The sequence below is a fragment of the Colossoma macropomum genome, unplaced genomic scaffold (genome assembly GCF_904425465.1).
Source record: "Colossoma macropomum unplaced genomic scaffold, Colossoma_macropomum, whole genome shotgun sequence".
NCBI lineage: Eukaryota > Metazoa > Chordata > Actinopteri > Characiformes > Serrasalmidae > Colossoma > Colossoma macropomum.
Window position 1 is genome coordinate 85,001 of NW_023495268.1, and position 14,609 is coordinate 99,609.

Below are 14,609 nucleotides of genomic sequence, written 5' to 3' on the forward strand. Positions count from 1 at the left end.
CCCAGCTTGGAGCTTGGAGTCCCAGCTTCCTGTAAAGTATAGACAAATACCAAGCTAACGGTGGTGTACATTACCTTTCCCACATTGGGTAAAACACTGATGGCAGCACTAGTTTAAACTCTGACATTTGAAGCCTGTAATGTGCTTTATTGTGAATGTTTTAGTGTTTCAGTAAATCCTTCAGTAAATACTTCAACTTGAAGCCTCCCTTTTAACACTGGAGGAGGCTTTAGTACAGTACGCTTCACTTTACTTAGAGCGGACAAATACAACTTATGAGCTCTTATAATTTGTTATGAGCAGTACTTATAATGTATTATGTTAACAATTCATAATGCATAATAAGCATGGCTATAACGTGTAATGCATTTTTATAAATATTTATAGCCATGTTTATAATGCCTTATGAATGCATTATAACATGTTATGAATGTGTTTATAGATGCTTACAAAGGTGACATTCATAGAAAGTGTTACCGTTACTTTTAATGTCCATTATGAGCATCAAGTATCTATGTTTAGGTGAGAGTTGTGATTAATAACTGATCATCACATTGATTTATCAGTCTACTCAAGGTTTAGGCAGAGCTCAGTAACACTGAGATTAATAACTGATCATCACATTGATTTATCAGTCTACTCAGGCTTTAGCAGAGCTCAGTAACACTGAGATTAATAACTGATCATCACACTAATTTATCAGTCTACTCAGGCTTTAGTAGAGCTCAGTAACACAGAGATTAATAACTGATCATCACACTAATTTATCAGTCTACTCAGGCTTTAGCAGAGCTCAGTAACACTGAGATTAATAACTGATCATCACATTGATCAGTTATTATTATTATTATATTATTATTGAGCATAGTAACACTGAAATATACATATTTTTTAAGTTTCGTAGGTAAGTATTGTATAAGTATGCTCCTAAAAATTAAAATGATTACTGTAGTTGTAATATTAGCTTTACAGAATATAACTTGGACTGAACACAGATATTTAATTTCTCTATTCTGCCTATGCATTCCCAATACTTATATCCTATTACATTTCAACCAGATTGGTGCAAATATAATATTGTAAATCAGATAGTTGGGCTAAAATTAGCATTATTGTATTGGTGATAACAGGATAAAAAAGACTCTTATATTAATAATAGTAATAGTAGGCGAGAGCTGTGACCAAATGTGAATTCATACTACTGCTAGCTTGGCGGTAATGTAATACTGAAAATCTCAGTCTCCTGGACAAGCCCTGAAATTTCTAATGACTGGCTCGACAGTGTAACAAATAAAAAAGGCCTCCTCCAATAATCATAGACAATCTTTGAATTTAAACCTTTGTCCACCTTTACTGTAAAACTGCAACATAAGATGTGAAGAATATGTTACTTTTAATGTCCATTATGAGCATCAAGTATCTATGTTTAGGTGAGAGAATAACTGATCATCACACTAATTTATCAGTCTACTCAGGCATTAGCAGAGCTCAGTAACACTGAGATTAATAACTGATCATTACATTGATTTATCAGTCTACTCAGGCTTTAGCAGAGCTTAGTAACACTGTAACAAATAAAAAAGGACCACACAGTGAATTATCATCACCAAAACAATCTTTAATAAAATTTTGGAACAGTTGAATGGATGTCCACACAGGAAATCATCATGAAGACATCATAAGCTTAGTCAAAAGAAGAACTCAGCAATTACAAAGTCATAATTAAGGCATAACTTGAAACACATAAACCCCAAAAAATAGAAAAAAAAACAAGACAGTGAAGCCTGCCTTACACTCGGTAGGAGAAAAGAAACAGAAATCCATGCCCACACAAGCCAACCTTCAGGTACAATTAATGCCTTTGATGAGGGTCCCAAACCCACTCACTGCACCTGCCTGGCTGACACAAAGGCATGTCACAAATGGTAGGATAGGATAATAAGGCTACTTTAAAAATAATATTAAATAATAGGCAAAAATGGTCTTCTTCTTCTTCTTCTTCTTCTTATTCTTATTATTATTAGTAGTAGTAGTAGTAGTCGTAGTAGTGTAATATCATTATTATTATTATTACTATTATTTTTTTTATTATTATTATTATTATTAGTAGTAGTAGTAGTGTTAGTAATATTATTATTATTATTATTATTACTATTATTATTAGTAGTAGTCTGAGTTATGGTTTTATGAGCCCCTGGTCAAATGACATATTTTGTTGATTTTCAAAGTGAAAAAAAGTTACACATCCTCTACAGAGAACACACCTCTGCACATTTTAATGGACAATCACTGTTGATTTGCTGAATTTAACATATTGGAAAAAATAAAAAAATAAAATGTGGCCTGTGCAAAAGTTATGGCACATTTCATATTTTATGTTTGACATTTTTCCATATGTTACACTCAACAAATAAACATTAATTGTGCAATAGAATTAGCATAAAATGATTAAAAAATGTAAGTGTTCTCTGTATATTATCTTATGTTCAAACAGAAAATCAACAAAACATGTCACTTGAAAACTCAGCTGGAGCATGCTGAGCTGAATTAGGTGTGCTAGATAAGGGAAAGCACAGGGTTGGGTCCCCAGGACTGGGAATGGGAACCCCTGAGTCATATGCAAGTATACAATTGATGATATAGTTAGTCACATAACGATCTAGGCTTACTTCATGAATGTACTTCTGACTTTTTGACTTTTTAATTGCAAAAAATAGGGTGAATTGTCTTTCGGCAAAACAAATCTGTTTGTACAACAATGTCTTTTGATCAAATAAGACTATTTTCTCTTCTACTAATAAACGCAAACATTGTCTTGTTTCAAAGTTTCGAGTCTGCACTTTTATCCGAAATGTCCTTGCATGTTTTAATGAGTGATGATTAAACAAAAAGTGAGAAGAGGGTTAAAAACAGAGAACACATGCACGCGCACTCACACAGGCCTTCCTCATAAAGACCCTTTGTATCTCAGCGCAGTTCTGGTCAGATGATCGTGCCAGGCTAACAGAAGTAACGGAAAGAACCGACCACAACGACAGAGAGAGAGGACGTGTGGAAATGAGAGAGAGAAAGAGAGAGAGAGAAAGAGAGAATTAGAAGCGTACCACTAGCAGGCCCCTACAGTTCTGCCAAACTGCCTGGAGAAAAACCCTGTTTTATTTATAGTCCGCCGTATCCATGGAAACCGGAGAGGTCACTGCAAGCCAGACCCGCATTTCACCCCTGCTCAGGGGAGTAGGATTTCACGGAGAGCCTCTCACTGTGTGTGTGTGTGTGTGTGTGTGTGTGTGTGTGTGTGTGTGTGTTTGCGCGCGAGACGCAGAACCGTGACTGATGGTGGTCACGCAGTCCCTAGAGCGGGCAGTCAGGCTGCTGCATGCTGGGATACGTGCAGAAAAGGGTGAGAGGCATGCAGGCTGAAATCCCCTCCATCTCACAGCCCAGTGCTGGAACACACACTCACACACTCACACACACACGGTTCTCGGGAAGCGCTCTGCCTCAGTGCCCCTCTCGCCAAGCTACCACACGCTACAGCCTGGATAGATCACTTGCAACCTTAACAGTTCTACAGCTATAAAAGGCCTGAAATCTGCACTTTTCCTTTACTTATTTTCCCCCCTCGGGTCCACTTATGACGTTGGTGTGGTTTTATGTACCCTAATTTATTTTTACATGCCCATTTTCCACCCTCTCTTTACCCCTTATTAAAGAATTAAACAGCCTGTGTTTGTTCCCGTGTCTTTAAGACTGATATATGCAAATGACCTCTGTCCTGATTGGCCTCCCTCGTTCAAAAAGCCTTTATTGGTTTAGTGAAAAGTATGGTTTGAAAATGTAACAGTGTTCACTTTCTACATCAGATATAATGTGGTTTCCATGATATGCACCCTTAAATGATAATTACATAATACAACACAACTTAAATGTGTTGGTGTATTGTTTTTTGAACCCATTCAGCCTTAATTGGCCTACACGTAACATAAATACATTATTCATACAGGGGCATATTTTTTGTTATATCTTAACCTCTTAAATGGCCAGGGTCAGCCCTATAGAATAGCTCCACAAGTTTGCATTAAAGTCCCTGTGGTTACTGAATAATTAGTCTTAGTATGTAATAAGGCTGGGATTTTAAGGGGTTAACATTTTTTCTGAGCATACCATGGATATCATCAGCACTTAAAGAACATGTAACAATTACGTCCTACTTCAAAGAGAGCATAATCAGTCCTGTTTAACTGGATTAGTGCAGCGTGTATGTATAACAGTGCAAATATTCACATTACTCACAGTGTTTGATTTAATGTTTTGGGGATTTGGAGCCCTCTCTGGTGGAAATGTGTAATATGTAAGAACGCTCTGTAACGTGGGTTGTGCTTCAGGCCCCTTCCCCGAGCGGATGAATCTGATAATTGCGAGCGAGTTGATAGAGTATTCAAAGAGAACTTGGTGAAGGACGTCTCTTCCAAGGACGTGAGTGAGTTTTGTACTATTGTCATGATAGTCATGACAGACATGACAGTTGATTGTTGACTTCGATTGAGTTAGTTACGATTTCTTAACGTGAGATAAGATGCTGTAAGATAAGATAAGATTCCTAATTCAGGATAAGATTTGCTTCTGTAATAAGAATTTGTGAAAAATCTTATCTTGACCTGTCAGATCTTAAGTTTCTGTAATACGGTCCCAGATTTTCATCTTCGAAAATAAGCAAGCAAGTTTTATGAAACTATTGTTATTGTGTTTAAATCCTATTTATTATTTTTGGCAGTTCTGAATGATTAAAATAAAGAAAGCTGCAGTATTGCTATCTGTCTTATCTCCGCACGTCCATCTTTGTGGAGAGACGTGGGTTGTTTTCTCACCCCTCCCCTTTCACCCATCATTGCTCACTAGCAGCTCAACACAGAGACAGAGAGGCACAACATTTCACACACAAACAGAGTTACCAGGAGGAATATTTTATTTGATAATAATAATAATTAAAAATACCAGAGTTGATTTCTATTCCACTGGTGGAATAGCCACTAGGGGGCAGCAGAACAAGGTTACATGGTTAAAACATTCAGATATTTGTGTGGGTTCTTTTCCTCTGCTGTGGTGTTGGCTGTAGTCAAACAGCAGCATGTGTGTGAAGACATTGTGAAGGAAATGCAGTGAGAGATAAACCAGTAAAACTTTGTTAGTCTATGGTGGTGTTAGCAGCAAGAGAGAGAGAGAGAGAGAGAGAAAGTGTATGTGGGAGAAATGAGTCTCTTTCTCTCTCTACCCTCTCTCACTTTTTCCTTTCTCTCTCTTCTTCCTCTTTCTTGTCTCCCTCTTCTCTCTCATGCTCTTTCCCTATTTCTCCTTACCCCTCTCTCCCTCACACATTCTCTTCCTTTTTCTTTCCATCCCCCCTCCTTCTCCCACTCGGAGAAGAATCAGTGACGCCAGGCCAGTATTTGCTGACAGACACCACGGCAACACGCTGGACTGTGACGAGAGGAACAAGGGCCTCTCACAAGCTCTTCCTTTTACGCCAGGCTAACCACGGCTAGCTCTGACGCTAACGCAGCCACAGGCTCCAATGTGGACACAGATAAGGCGCTGAATTGTCTGAACTGACCTGTCCATGCTCCTCCCAACTAATGCGTTCTTTCTTAGCCACTGATGTGAGGTTGGATGACCTTTACAGGGCAGTGGTGAAGATCCCATTCATCCTAACTGGAAACTGAAGCCCACAACTTGTGAAAGGTTACACTTGGGATAGTTTAACTGAACTGCTTTTTTTAAAATCAAACATATTGTCACACGTTCTGTTTTGTCCTAATTGCAGCAGCCTATTGATGGAACAATGACAGGGAAATGTTGTCGGAAAATCCTTCAGAGAAGCTTTAGACATGCTATAGTCACTAACGTTTAGGCAATAATGACCCCCATTCACCAATATTTTAGCATGTTTTTTCTTAAATTTGTTCTTGAGAAAGGTTCTAGGAAAAAGTCTGTGTCAGATTCATGATGTGTTCTTAAACTGCAGAATTGTTTGCAGCTTTGTGCCCTTGAGTCTGTGTAGATTCTGTTCTTACCAAATCCCAGTGGTGGACGAAGTACACAAACCATGTACTTGAGTTAAAGTAGAGATACCCAAGGTAAAATATTACTCCAGTAAAAGTAGAAGTTCCTCCCTTTATTCCTCCACTTGAGTAAAAGTACAAAAGTATTTGCCTTCAAATGTACTTAAGTATCAAAAGTCAAAGTATTAAAGATTAATTATGGCTCTAACATCCTATTACCATTTTTGTAACAAGACTCTTGTTTTATAAGCTCATTTTAGGTGAAAATACTCCAGCGTCACTCTTGGACAACCAATCTTTTAATAGAATTTCGTCAATTAGTCACTGATGTCTATTAAAATTATCATAAGCACAAAACACTGAAGGCAAACAATTTCCATTATGTAGAACTGAGTGGCTCTGAAATAACCTTTTGTGAACAAGCAAAGGTTCAGTTTAAGATTTATTTGCAACTTAGTTTAAATAAAGATTAGTTTAAATTTATGTTAAATTTAAGTTATGGTTTAATAAAACTTGCTTTAAACTCAGGTTCACAAATTAGTTTTCCTTTACTATATTGCATCTGTAGGTGTTCATAAGCATAAACTAGCCAAAACAAATGTACTATAAAATGAAATAGTGTTTGTATAAATTCAGAAAAAAAGACACGTCAGTCACGACTGCATATGTGTACATATTTCTATATTGCGGTCTATTTACACAAAGTTAGGTTAGTTCACCATTTATGTAGGAACAGGCTCTCCCAAAATTTTACGCCACTGCACTGATATTAAGCTTTATGCTTGCACTGGGTCGGTAATAAAACAGTTTTTATTAAAATGCTTTCATGTAGAGTGCGCTATTAACTCAAAAGGCTATTTGAAATTGTGTGAACAGTTACACTGAGGATAGGTTGAGTGCAGTTTTTGAAAATGAAAGATATTTGTCATGCTTTCTGTCCTTGTCATAATAGCAGTAGCCCATAGTTGAGTCAATAACAAGGGAATGTTGTTGGCAAATCCCCCAGAATAACTTTAGTCATGCTACAGCAGCTAGATGTGACAAAGTGACGCTAATTAGCTAGCAAGCAGCGTTAAAACAGCAGAATTACAGCCATGCCACGGTAGCCAGTTGTGTAAGCTGTGATGTTAATTTAGCTAGTAGCTAGCAGTGATAAAACAGCTTGTGGACATAGTATTTTCTAAATAACTTCTTTTTCTTGAAATCTGATGTATATCTTTGAACACTTGACCATACAACAAACAGATTTAAGATTTAACACTCTTAATGTCATATTTTGACAAAACACTCTTGTGGGTGGACCATTTGTCAATTGTTTGAATTGTGCTGGGTTTCTTGTCAACAGCCGGGCCTGCACTTCTATATGCTGCCTTCCATTCTGTGATGGTTGTGAAGAAGCTGGATTCACCATAAGTCTATCAATTATTTAAGTGTCAGGCATGGCTACGGAGGCTAAGGGCAAATGGCGGCGTACCTAGCCTCAGTGCTGAAGAACCTGTTAAATATATGTAGTAGAAGTTTAGAATCACTGTTTTTAATAATATAAACCAATTTTGCTGCAGAAACAAACTGACTCTATCATGATGTGAATACAGCTTTGTGTGTAAATAATTTGTAGAAAGCTGTAGAAATGAGTGTTATGTGTGTTCAGAATAATGAACAGCTGTTAAACACTGAGAATAAGATTATAATAAAATTAACTCATTAGGCCACAAGACGCCTACATAAGCCTTTTATGACAACTGACACAAGTCGATGTAGACTTTTATAAAGATGCATTCCAACACTGAAGACTGATTCCAACACTTTCTGAGGTGAAATGACATCAAATTGGAGAAAATCTGCCTTCATGACAGTTGACGCTTGTTGGAATCACTGACTATACAAAGGTTTATGCAGGCTTATGTCAGTTGTCATGAAAGGCTTGTGAATGCAGTCCCTCAGTAAAATGTTATCAATATTAATATACAAAATGTCTACAAAAGTTTTCAGGCAGATAGCAAGCTGAATTTACTGTAAATAGATCATTACAGTGTATTATTGATCATTTAATACCGTCTTGTTGTTGAAATATTGAATAATTTCTCTGTAAATATCTTCCAGTGTTTAGTTTAGAATATTTTAATATACACTGTAAGCTTTTATTGAATGCTATGGCTACCCAGCAATGGGGTCATTTAATGGGGCGATGCCCCACCAACCTCACTTAACCCACTAAGGTTTACTCATGCTTCTGTTGTGGCCACACACATAATAGGCTATGCTGATTAACATGAGACGGTTTGCATGTATCCCTTTGTACTGGCTGCATTTTAGGATCGGCTTTCAGTGATTTGCTGTAAATATGACTCTCCTGTTGATATCCTGCGTGTGTGGCTGCTTTAGACAGATATACCATACATTCATTGCTCTGTGTTTTTCGTAGCTGCACGCTGCACCCCCTTCTCTTCATGGTTTTGGAGGCACCAGCCATGATAAGGTTCCAGCCCCCGGCCTGATAACCATGATTATTAATAGGATGAGTTATTCCAAATTTTCACAATGGCACAAATACATACGCTTGATTTTCTGCCCTTATGTACAAATGTTGATATTCAGCACAACAAATCAGCAAATGACCACACATGCATGCGCAGGCACGTTCACACATGTACACATTTACACACAGACACACAAATAAAGCACACACACAAACACACACTGTGGGGTCAGGGTCATAGCACAGCTCAGTGGAATAGTCACATGATGTGTTAACGAAGTCAACCTTTCTCTACCATGTATTAATCATTAACCAGCTCTGCAGCACCGAGCATTCTCCCACCAGACCACCTCACACACACACACACACACACACACACGCACACACACACACACACCCAGACTTATACCTCTTTCATAAACGCACAGGGAACATAAACACACTCACATTACTAACACATAATGACACAAACACAGTGAGGCTCATGCGTGCTTGTCTGTCTCTCACAGCACACACACACAGATGCACTCACACATGCACACATACTTTCTGATGCTCTCTGCTCTCTTATGCCATCTCCAGTTCTCCTGAGATAAACACACTTGCGTTTTTTTTTGTTTTTTTTTGATACAATGTCAGGATGTTCTATAAGTACTCTATGTAAGTACGTGTATGTAGTAAACATATATATATATATGTTTATATATATATATATATATGTGTGTGTGTGCGTTTGTCACATAGCATCACTGTTGGAACAAAAACCTTCTTAGATATGTACATATATATCGCTGTTGTCGGAAGAAAGGCTTGTATCTCCAAGTCGTTTTCGGTCATTTATTTTGGTCCATTCATCATGAAATTCACACACAATGTAAAGGACAACAAGTATTTTCAAATTATGTCAAAAACTTCAAAACGACAAAAATGGAGATACGAGGTTTTGCTCCTACAGCAGCTTTGTACATTTTGTAGGTCCTGATTTGCCTCTCATTTTTTATATTAAGTAAGGAGTTTCTTGTCATGAAAATGTATGAAAACACACTCAAACATAACCTAAAATTGCATTTTGGGGGTCAGGGGGGAGGCTGGTTACAGGTTGAGGGGGCTAGATTGCAAGCATTAATCCCCAGACACATTGTTTTAGTGAGTATGATGACCACCAACAAGCCAACTTCATTATAACTAAATCGATAGTAAATTATCCTACCCATTACCATAATCAATATTAAACACAAAACATGACTGTTTACCTCACATTGAACCGGTTAACTTAGTTTCTATAACAGCTAACAGAAAGGCACGGCAGGCAAGGGCTCAGTAACCACATAGTCCTGCCTCTGCAGCATTAGGAGTAGATGTTTAGAGTAAATGGTTGAAGATTGCAGTGTTCTTGCCACAGTAGTGAACTTTGTTCATGTACTGCTACTTGCTAGTTAGGTACATAGCCTAAAGGAACTAGCAGGAGAAACAACTGAACAAAATAATGCTGTTTTGTGCAAATGACACCAGCATGCAACGGTGTGAAGGTAAAAACTGATGATCTTAGGAAAGTTTCTCAGTCTCTTTTATTTATTTGAGGTGAAACAAAGTCATGAGGTTGCGAGAGCTCAGAGCCTTTGTCCATGATGATTTTACATTTTGTAATATTTTCAATGGCATCAGAAAGCTGGTAGTGGAGTGGAGTCAGCCGTAGGCCCCCCCAGGCCTCCCTGAAGCTCTGCTCCTTACACACACCAAGCTCTCCTGACTTTCGAATCATCCATAGAACAAAACTCTGTCTCACACACACTTACTTATTTACTTTCTCTTGTGATTATTTGGGTTAGTTTGGGGCTCCTGTATGAGGAGGTGTCCTTGGCTTTTTCGCAGTATGGATTCAGCTGGCAATCGCCTAACGATACTCACAGCTCCTGTTACAGCAGCAGCCAATAACTAACCTCCACACGCACACACACACACACACACACACACACAGACACACACATCTGCAGCCGTTGCTGTCTTGGACACTCCAGTATGAATAGCTGTCCTTGATTCAGTTCTGCAGGTGTCTGCTCCGGCTGCTTGGAGGGAAAATGATGTGGATGCCTGTAGAATCTACCTGTGTCTGAGTCAGGACTGTTTACAGGTGTTTGACTGATAGACATGCTTTGGCCCTGCATAGTCAAAAAACCTGACCATTTGGGGGCTCAAGGTGACATCCTACTTGAGGGCCCCCATCCAACCCTATCGTATTATGTTGTAAGCAAGAATGACAAAACACTTCACACATGTTGATCAGGAAGGGAAAATGTGTAAAGAGTTAAGACAATAAAACTATAAATAACTATGTCATACCACCTGTTAAACTGTGTATGTAAAACAAATAGATTATAAATAAAACAAACAGAATAAATACTGCATAATCCAGTCAGTTACATATAGTCAGAAATGGCCCTGTTTGCACACCTGAAAAGCATGCAAGCTGTTTTTCTGAATGTATCTCAGTGAATGCTACAGGCCGGACAGCACTTTCTGCCATGATCACCCCCAAGATCACGAGAGAAGAACTGTCTCAGTGGGTTAAGACCAACAATGAATTACCAAATGCATTCATGCGTTTGACCCCTTTAAATCCCAGGCGTATAACATACTGAGGTTTATTATTCAGTAACTACAAGGACTTCAGTGCAAACTGGCTGAGCTATTCTTAGGTTATAGAAGTATGTAATAAAACTTTGGGCCTGCCAGTGGGTCCTGGCCATTTGAATGGAGGTTAAGTATATAAATATTAGACATTCAACACATAAATACCCATAATTTTGTAAATATTACACATTTTACGCATAATTACACTGCAAATTCTGAAGAGTAAACTCTGAAGAGGAAACCAATTGCTTTCAATAACTTTAAACCATTTAAATTTAAAGTAACTGACCGTTAATAATGTCTTGAACAAAACAAATGTTTACTCTTGTATACACTTAAGTAAACCAAGTTAATTGTATTAATTCCATTAATTTTGTTGATCTTAAAATGGTCTAGTATTTTGGGCTAGTTCACTAAACGTGGTTCTTCTATGTTATCACTCCACTCTTTTTAGCGCCTTTATACACTTAATAGTTTAGATTCAAGACAAAATATTTTAAAAGTCAAACATACCTTGCACCTCTTCTTAATAAATAAAAACAGATTAAAAAATCTTTTTAAAAATAGCTTGATCATGTCTTTTCTCCGAGTGCATTCACAGTTTCAGATGCAGGTCCTGGAGGGTGTTTTTTACTTTGGCCTCACTTTACAGTGAATTACTTGCATACAATAATATAATATTACAAACGTTTACTGCATTTCTAAATACAGTTCTATGTACAATTTTCTCCCACACCCTTGTATTTCTCACATGCTCTAATGTGAACTTACCTGTCTGAGGACCCTGCAGAATCAGACCCCCCTTTGCACACAAGCCTGTCACATGAGTATATAGACACTAGATTAGATCCAGTTCTGTTGTTTCTATTTATAAACATACATCTTCATCTTTAAAATTCAAGATTAACAGTTATTTATAAAAAAAATAAACAAATATCATTTGTAGCGTGGAAACACAAAGGTGAGGTGGAATTTAGCTTCAACACCCTGCTGCCCACAGCATCCAGCTACACAGTGAAGTTTTGTACATTTTTATAGATCATAGTAAATGATATTGTGCTGTAAACCACATTGACAAGTCTGTGTGACCTTAATGAATACCTGGATGTGGTTTTCACAGGTTGAGAGAAGTTTTGGGGAGGAATTTCCAAAAACGATTTGGGTGACTATTGTCTGTTAGCAGAATTAGCCTCATAGCTCAAGTTTAAAACTAAAGAACATCAAACAATGTTAGCTGATCAACTACATCTTGTGTAATTTCTTTGGTTTAAGGAATACGGTAGATTACTGTAGTTTTACTATTGTTTACAGCATTTTTTTACCTTTTTACAGTGCATCAAGATCTGTTCACTGGCTGATGAGTTGAACCATTAGATGAAGGCAAAAACTGCAGCACTGTGACTCTCCAGGACTGATAACACTGGATTAAAATATCCCCCACAGCTGATTTTATATATGGATCATTCTGCTGAATTAGCCAAAAGTCAAAGTTGAAAATACATTTTGGACTTTCAACTGACTTGGACTTTTGACTAAAATCCTTTTGCTTTGTTTGACCCTACACCTTAATTATATTTATTTTATTAAAACAAATGATTGATCATACCATTCTATCATTACCAAAACAATCGTAACACAGAAACTTTACCAAATGTTTCAAGAATGAGTCACAGTCATAACAATTTTAGCTCATTTTGAGCATAACTCGGAAATGCTAGCCAGTACATGACTAGCAAACACAGCTTTGAACAGCTGTACACCCTTAAAATCATGATATTTTCATTAAAACGCAAAAAGTAAAAAATGTGTTTCGATAGTCACAATTTTTAAGGTTACACACTAACTTTCAGACTTTGGGGCATATTTACTTCAAAACAATGGGATCAAAACAATGGGAACTGCCTGCCATGTGGCCATGAGGGCCAGGGATGCAGTCTCACATCCTGCTCTAAAATGCAGGGGCGTGGCTAAAATAAGTCCCCTCCCACAGACAAAAACTCTGTGTTTCAGTAGTGACACAAAAATGCGGAACAGCCTTTTTAGAATATAGTAATTTGAGAATGAAACTCATGATGAATCTAAATATTTTAACTTCAAAAAGATCTTTATAAAACAGCATTGAATGTTTTTTTTTTCTTTTAAAAATGTAAATATTACTTTCAAAAGTGAAAACATGTAGGGGTTAGGGTTTGGGCCAGACACCTTCCAATAAAACGTACCCTATAAAGGATGATTTTATATTTATTTATAGTATTTATATATATTTAACTAATTACTATTTCTACTAATATCTTGGCTTTAAATATATCATATCATAATCCTTGTAAATATCTTAATACTCAGTTGTTTGTTTGTTTATTTGTTTGTTTCTTTGTTTTACTGTGGGACCACAGCTTAAACTAACTCAGCAGAATGGTGATGTTGAACTGACTGTACTTTGGGGAGTGTTCAAACTTCATTTGTTCCATGAATATCATGAATATCATCTCTTTCATTCTCTTATATCTCTGTCCATCCTCCTTCACAGCACCTCCCAACCCCACTTCCTTTTCTTTCTCTCATTCCACCCCTCCTCCTCCTCCTCCCTCTCCTCTCTCTGCCAGACTCTGGTGCCCGCGAGCAAGCTGGCAGCCCGGCCGGATGGCAGCATGGACAGCAGGTGACACGGATTTCCGGAAAAGCGGAATTAGAGGTGCGGGAACGGCCGGGCAGCGAGTGCTCATGTGGAAAATGGGGCGCCAGGGGTACAGGAAAAAACCAGACCCACCGGACCACCAGACACAAAGAACCTCTCAATCTTGCCATCTACAGAAAGATAGTCCACTCTAATGCTCAGAATGCTTTGCCTTCTGCTCCTATTGTAACTTTTCTTATTATTCTATTGGTTTATACTGCCTTGTCCAGTGTAGTTTCTGCTTTGTATTGTAGTTTTGTGCTATTATGTACTTAAACAGCCTTAAAACAATAGTGATGCCATAGGAAAACCACTTTTGATTCCCTAAAGACATTTTTCGGAAACCTTTTTTAAATGCAGATATCTGACTAAAATGAAGAACCTTTAAAGAACCTGGGAACATTTTGTACCAATTAAAGGCATTTAGTTCATTCAAGAGCCCTACATCCAAGAATCATTAAGGTACCCTTTATTCATCTTTACTCATGCTCAAACTCAGCAATTAGCAGGCTTAGCAGCTTGGCTATGATGATAGCTCTCAAGTAAGTAAAGTAAAACTAGCTTTTAGACCTTCTAAACCATTCGGTAAGAAATTATAGTGGTAAAATCTGAGTTGAAAGTGTAGTAATACTGCTGACTACCAACTCATTTAAAACATAGGCTTTATTTCAAGCTAGGGCAGTTAGCTAGCTAGCAATATCCACTGCAAAAGTGAGCGATGTAGTTAGTTAACTTATCATCTCTGCAAACATGAGGACCAACTAAC